This window comes from Nelumbo nucifera, chromosome 1, assembly GCF_055504915.1.
Source record: "Nelumbo nucifera cultivar China Antique chromosome 1, China Antique-T2T, whole genome shotgun sequence".
In the NCBI taxonomy this organism is placed as follows: Eukaryota; Viridiplantae; Streptophyta; class Magnoliopsida; order Proteales; family Nelumbonaceae; genus Nelumbo; species Nelumbo nucifera.
Window position 1 is genome coordinate 185,110,175 of NC_142649.1, and position 7,672 is coordinate 185,117,846.

Genomic DNA, 7,672 nt, shown 5'->3' on the forward strand with positions numbered 1-7,672 from the left:
AAAGCATTCTAATATTGGGGTAATGAGATCATTCAGGAATTTTTTGATTTTTTCAGTCATCGAGCATTGATTTTTGTAACAACTTTGTATGAAATGTTTGTAAGTCCAATGGGCCGAAGATCATTCACAGAAATTGCACCCTCCTTTTTCGGGATAAGAGTCAAGATCATTAACTTCTACAACTCAGGTTTGATCTCTAAAACCTAATTCCACAAATTCATGCCGAATTTTTGGCTGGCAGGATTGATAAAATAATGCATGAATTCCATAAGGACCTGGAGCCTTCAAGAGACAACAGAGAAGATAGCAAATTTAATTTCATTTATCAATGTCACCTTATAGAACTTGTTATTGTTCATTTCATTCGTAATTTGCTAAGGAATAAACTCTGAATCATACTATTCAAAATCAGGCCTTGCCAAGGTGAAGAGGTTAATATAGATCTTTCTGACCATGGTGGAACGGGTGCAAGTTGGGTTGGCCCGAGTTAACAGTATACACTATTTTGGGCTCAAGTTTCGGGTTTGACCTATTGAAATTTTGACAAAATCTCAATTTTAACTCAAAAAAGTTGCACCCCTAGGTGGAAATAGTAGATTCATCAAAAGTATGCTCCCCGTTTTTGTCTTTAAGCCCATGAATATCATTGGTCATAAGGAAGGTCTTCAGGTTACAACCTCCATCCTTTAAACGTGTAGCCTTTTCATTTCTGAAAACCTAGACACGTGGCATTTTTTGAGAAGTTGTTAAATCTCACAATCCACTACCACCATTCAAACAAGTGGCCTTTTCATTTTCTGAAAAGCTAGACATGTGGCAATTTCTAAGAAATTCCCGTAAAAAGCCCACAACCCACTACTAGGCTATAACCCCCCACCATTCAGACATGTGGCATTTTCATTTTCTAGAAAGCTAGACACGTGGCATTTTCTGAGAAATTGGTGCGAAAATCCACAACCCACTACCACCATTCAAACACGTGGCATACTATTAATTTAAGAAATAGGATTCAAAAAGTGGGTAGTTTCACTCTTAAGCATTCTCAATAGACAATTATTTATTAGCTTAACATATGTTTATCCATAGTCTATTAATACAAATGGTGGGATCCATTAAAAGATTACCATAAACCCACGTTTGTTTTTAAATGATTTTTTTTTCAAAAAGGAAATATTTTATTAATTACAAACTTGATTTAACTTTTAGGAAGCAACCTAATTTAAATTTTAAAAATAAATAACTCAAAATAAATTTATTAGATAAATAGTAAATACCAAATAAAGTGGGTTATTGTTTACCAATAAGATCTCATTTAATATCTTAAATCAAATTAAAGAAAAAACATAAATTAATAGTGGGTTTCAAATAAAATAAGTCAGAATAGATTGTCAATTACAAAGACGCAAGGCCCATATAGTTTTTTTTTTAATTTAATTTTTAATAACTAAATAGTAAACTTCAAAGTAAATTATACACACATTTAGTTACCCTGTACTTAGTATGGGGGTCATTCTCTAGTATATATTTAAAGCAAGGTGGTCCACATCACATGGCCTCTCCTTTCTCCAAACCCCCGTCTCTACTGAATTGAAATCAGCCCCCCACAAGATAGTTTCCCACGTCCCACAACACATCTCCATCGTGTATTGGGAACATCTCCCGATGATGCCTCATCATTTCTAATACTATCATCAGGAGATGTTCTCAATACACGGCGGGGATGTACTGTGGGACGTCGTGGAAAATTATATTGTGGGGGGCTGATTTGAACTCGTCTCTACTCTCCCCATCCCCCCTTCCCACCACTTCTCAATCTGCCAAGTCATCAGCCTCTCTCTCTTTCCATTTCACCTATTTATGTATTATAGAAGCATTGTGATCTTTCCAAAAACTTTCCTAAAATCTCTCTTTATCCTCAACAACCCTTAAGTTTTCTCCTTTAATTTTTCTTATTTTTCTGAATTTTTATAGATTTAGCTTATTATGTATTTCCCTTCTTTTTTATTTATTATAGTTTTTTCATTGGAGTTGACCTCTAGTACTTTTTTGGGAATTTAGACGAAACTGAGTTATGTGTTCTAATTTCTAAATAGAATTACTAACATAATAAATTACTATCATGTATTCTTTCTTTTTTGGTAAATATTGTTATGTATTCTCAATCTTTACGTTTCCAACTATTGTTACGTTTCAAAATTGAAACCCAGAAAACATTCCTATTATGCACAAATTGCAATTATAAAAAACTTTTCAACTTTTAAATTTTAAGAAGGTTTTTAAATTCTTAGATTTTTTGTCCTATTTATACACATTGCTATTCATACCTGTCTATTAGTTTCTAAAGAAGCCAACTCATTTAATACCTCTTCAAAGCCACTCCTTTAAAGATGGAGGGAGGCAAAGGTCTAGCAAAAACTAGTTCAGGAGAGGAGTCCACTTGCTCAGGAAATGAGAGACCTAGTTCAGAGCACAAATTACTTATTGTTTTCACCACTCGGTTGGGGGAGTGAGCAAGATTGTTAAAGACTATCAATCTGAGCCTTCCAAATGAAATAATAAACAATGGCAAGCTTACTTAACATTAAATTAATCAACTACTTTGAATGACACTGACATAAAATAAATTGCAGAAATTCATTGACAAAACCAAAATGAGACCCCATAATTCTAAGACCATATGAAGAAGCAAAAAGAACATCTTTCGAAAACGTACAATGCACAAAGAAATGTAGAATTTCCTCTCCATCCATACCACAAAAAGAGCACACATTCATGACCTGCATACCAATTTTGGTGTAAAGGTCTTAGTGGGAGAAAACCTCTAATTACTCTCCACAAAATAATTTGTATTTTTGGAGGTAGTTTGAGTTTCCAAGCCTTCTGAATTAGGGCTCGCTTGGCATGTCTTTTCGCATGGTTTTCAGCTGTTTACAAGTTGGGTAGACATTTTCGGTCTATTTTCTCATGGAAGATCTAGTCGCCAAAAGCCAAAGCGCCGAAAAGACGCAAGAAGCCCATTTTGGGCTGATTTTGGGAAGGTTCAAATGAAGCTTTTCACGTCTTTCATGTTTTATTCTTGCACGGAAAGATACTGAAGGACGTGTGTCTGCTAAACTAGCTTCGGCCTGCTCAAATCTTCATGCAAAAGCTCAATGCGTTTTTTGACTGTTAGAGCTACTAGAAGATCTTCCCAAAAAAACTTGCCAAATGAGCCCTAAAGACTTTTCTGATTTTCTTCCATCCCCACATTTAAGTTTTACCAAAGTAATCATAAAAGAGTTTGATAGAATATTTGCCACTAGAAACACCTAACCAAAGAAAATTTTCCCTATCCAAAGTTCTAAAGATGTGAGTTCCTAAAATGAATTGAACGTCATCAAAATAAAGTAGCTGGTGTAGCTTTGACACATTCCAATCCCCATTCTCCATAATCAAATCTTTCACGTTTAAAGCTTGATCCCCTCTAACTAGAGGACCAACCGGAGCTTTAAATCTATGTCCATCATAAATCCAAGGGCAGTTCCAAATGTTAATTTCAGTATTTCTTCCTATTTGAACCCCAGTTTAAGCAACAAAGACCAAATTGCTTTACAAATTTTTTTCCAGATTTAAGGAGCTTCTTTTGGAAATCTGCAAGGGATTAGCTCTTTTTTTTTTTTTTTTTCAATATCTGCACATTAGGAGCTTGACCTATAAAGCATTCGATTCCCTAAAAAATCTCCAGGCTAATTTACAAAGAAAAGCTTTATTCAACAGAGTCACTTGTAAAAACCCTAATCCACCCTCTATCTTAGAAGCAGCAAGTTTTGACCAGCTAGCCCATTTGGTACCTTTATGAGTTGTTTTCGTTCCACCAAAAATTTCTTTGTATCTTCTCAATTTCCTTTGCAATCCTAGAATGTAATTGAGTTGTTTTCTCTTTGTAGCGAAAGAAAGACATGAAGCCTTCCACTACGCTAATCTGGCTTGCATTTTCTCCACAACATATTCCAGTGATTCCTGCTTTCTCTTCCTCCATAAGAGGGGCACTCTTGCTATCCTTAGGCAGAGTAGACATTTTAATTTGTCTTTCGATCATCTTTTTTGGCCTTTTGGAGGAGTATTTTACTGAACCACGGCCATGATTTCTGGAAATTCATTTGTAGTCCAGATATATTTTTAAAATTACTTAGGATTTTTAAAATATCAGTTGCAACTTCTCGATTAGCTAGCATTTCGTAAAAATAAAACATCATCTGCAAACATAAGATGAGAGATAGTTGGACCCTCCCTATGAATTTTAATACCTTCCAATTTTCCCTTCCCATTAGCTTTTAGAATGAGCCCCAAGGGCCCCCTTCCATAACTAAAACAAATAAATAGGGTGACAAAGGATCACCTTGCCTAAGGCTCTAGTAACTTCAAAATGGTCTTAACAAAAACCCAAAATAAATAATCCCACTCTAGAGTGTCATAGGCCTTGGATATGTTTAACTTTGCAATCGTGTGGCCTCCCCCTGATAACAATGTTATCATGAATTAGACCGCTTGGGACAAAAACACTTTGAAAAGGGGATATAGCATATGTTGTAGCCAATTAGCTAAAAGCTTAGAAATAATTTTGTACAGAACGTTACATAAACTAATAGGCCTGAAATCCTTAAACCTACCTATGGGGATCAACACATTTTGGGATTAAAGAAATGAAAGTATGGTTGATCCTGCTTACAAACTTTTTATTCACAAAAAGTTCAGACACAAATTCAAACAGATCATGTCCCATTTCCTCCCCAAATCTCTGGTAAATAATTGCAGGGATCCCATCAAGGCTCGGAGCTTTAAGCCCCCCATAGACATAACAACTCCTTGAACCTCCTCCAAAGTTGGAGGTTGCAAAAGAAAGACATTATCTTCATCAGAAATGACTGTCAAAAATATCTGGGAACTCAGTTTCACCCCTCTTTGTGACTCAAAGAGGTTCTTGAAATGATTAACTAAGAGTTGGGAGATATCAATATGATCATTTAACCAGTTATTCTCCTCATCTTTTATCCAGGCAATGCAATTTCTCTGGCGTCAAAACAAGGTGGCTCTATGGAAATAACTCATATTTTGATCACCTCTTTCTAACCATAATTGCCTAGGTTTCTGTCTCCAAAAAGATTCCTCTTGGCCTAATAATTTCCTTCCAAGTCTCACAAGTTCATCTAATTTCCTTCCATTTTCAGCTATGCTTTCAACTTCCTCTACCATAACAATCTCTTCATTAATGCTGTTCACTTTTTCATTAACATCCCAAAGATTTGCTTATTCCACACTTTGAGACAGTTTTTCACTAATTCTAGTTTTGATACTATCCTGGAACTAGTAAAACCCTAATTTCCAACTTTCAATTGTTTCGAATCATATCCCAACATTCTTCTTCTTGCAACCAGGCCTTAAGAAAAAATAAAAAACGAAGAGGTTTGGGAGGATTATTGGTTTGTGATCGTAACCCCATCTTGGACAAACATACTCCTAGATATTCCTAAACAACTAGAAGCAATTAAGAGGCACACAAATTCTATCCAATTTCTTTTCAATCTTATGACATCCTCTTTGACCATTTGTCCAAGTACGAGACCCCCCAAAATATTAATTTCTATGAGATGGCAATTATTAACAAACTCTTGGAAAGCAAGCTTTAGAGCTCTGTTCTTGATGTTGCTCGATCCTAGGTAGTGCAAGAACCGATGTCACAATCAAATAATCCTTGCCAATTGGGCAGAGCCGAGGTGGAAGGACGAAGCCGTGCAATGAGATTTGAAATCAAAAAGCAAGTCAGAGGCCCGAGGAGTTATCCCCTAGTAGATACTCCAATGCTCAAGTCAGTAGAAAGAAGTAGGTGATCAGGCCGAGTAGTTAGAGAGCAGTGCTGGCCCGAGAAGAGTAACAATATGGAGTTGAAAGTTTGATCCCTTACCTTGAGCGGGAGGTACCTTTTTATAGCCAAGGATCTGCGTCCTGGTCGAATGAGGCTTCCAGGATTTTCGGGGTGAGGTTAACCGTCAAGGTCTTCGAGATAAGAACTAATCCCCAGCGGAGTTGTCCCCGTCCACTCTCGTGTCTTTGTTGCGCTTACCCACATGACATGGGGTCGACGTGGCTGAAAGGATAAGGTAGGACCATGGAAGTGACGTGGTGCTAACGTGGCCATGGCCAAGGAGATAAGTTGGGCCATGGAGGTGACGCGGTGCTGATGTGGCCGAAGAGATAAGGCAGCCATGTGGCATTCAGAGCCAACTCAACCATAACCCAAACACCACTCCCACGGTTCTGAAATCGAGGAGTGAAGTGCTCGTTTAAGGTGTAGCACGGAAGAGTACTTCGGTCCACAGCTAAGGAACTTGAAGTTGATTTTGGTTGACCGCGTTGTTGGGGTCGCATGGCTTGGGTTGGATGGGCTTTCTGGGCTAAACTGGCTAGATCGATGATTGCACCGTCTCCGAAACGTGTTGTCAGAAGCGTCACTTTGCTTCTCGAGGTCCTGCACGTGCGAAGGGTGAAGGCGTCGGTTGGCCATCCTGGGCTTGTTAGAGCAACGCTTGTTCTTCGCCATCAATCTTGCTTTGATTTGGACTATTGGGGGTCCTATAAATAGATGAGAAGAACATTTCTCCTTTGTCATTTGCGAAGGAAGGGGCTTGGAGAGCTCAATGCGGAGTAATCATTAACTGTTTAGTGATTTCTTCGGTTCCACAGTCTTAATTCTCAGAGTTCGGTAAGATGTCTTCCTTGTCCATTGAGTTTTCCCATTCTTCTTCGTCTTCTTTGGCTTCCTCTACTTCCGGTTCACTTTCCAGTTTTGAGTCCGAGCCGAGGTCTTTCACCGAGGCTGCCACGCTCGATGTTCCTAAGGCTGGTGGCCAGAGGCCGACGCCGAGGACATTGGGGGTTCCACTTTGAGCGTTTTGTCGAAGCCGAGGAGGTAGAGGCAGGGCCATCGACTAGGGTGGTCAATCTTCCTCTACTTGTGGGTCATCAGTTCGTGACCACGTCGTGCTGTTTGACATCCAAAGACGTGGCCCAGATCTAGGATTTGTACTGCATTCCCAGTGAGTTTGAAACTAGATGTCCCATGCCTGGGAGGGGGTCCACAGATGCTTGGTCGGGGGAGCTCTATGTGTATGAGCACAGCCTGATGACCGGGCTAAGGTTTCCGCTACACGAAGGGCTTGTCGAGGTGTTTAGGTGGTACCGGGTACTACCTGTGCAGCTGATGCCTAACTCGTTTAGATTTTTTATCAGTCTCATGTCATACTGTTTCAGCCACAATGTCGAGCTCACCCTGAGGATGATCACCTATTTCCTTCAACTGAAGCATCACCAACAGCGGTATTACTACTAAGCCAGGCAATGCATCAAGGTGTTGGTTGGGACCCTGTCTTCAATGAAGCACTAGAAGGAGAGATTCTTCTTCATGCGTTATCCTTGAGGCTCACCTCTGCTGGCCGAGCTCCAGGAGTCAATGACCAAGGTGAAGCATCTTGAGCTGGACTAGCTCACCAAGGAAGAAAAGGTGGCCATAGGGATGATTGAGGAGGTCGATGTGATGCCTTAGACATCCTTCTCAAAATTGATTAGGGCCGAGTTGATGAGCGGGGAGGTCGGTCTGTTTGCCATGCCTATTTTCCACTGTCTTCCTTTCCGAGTT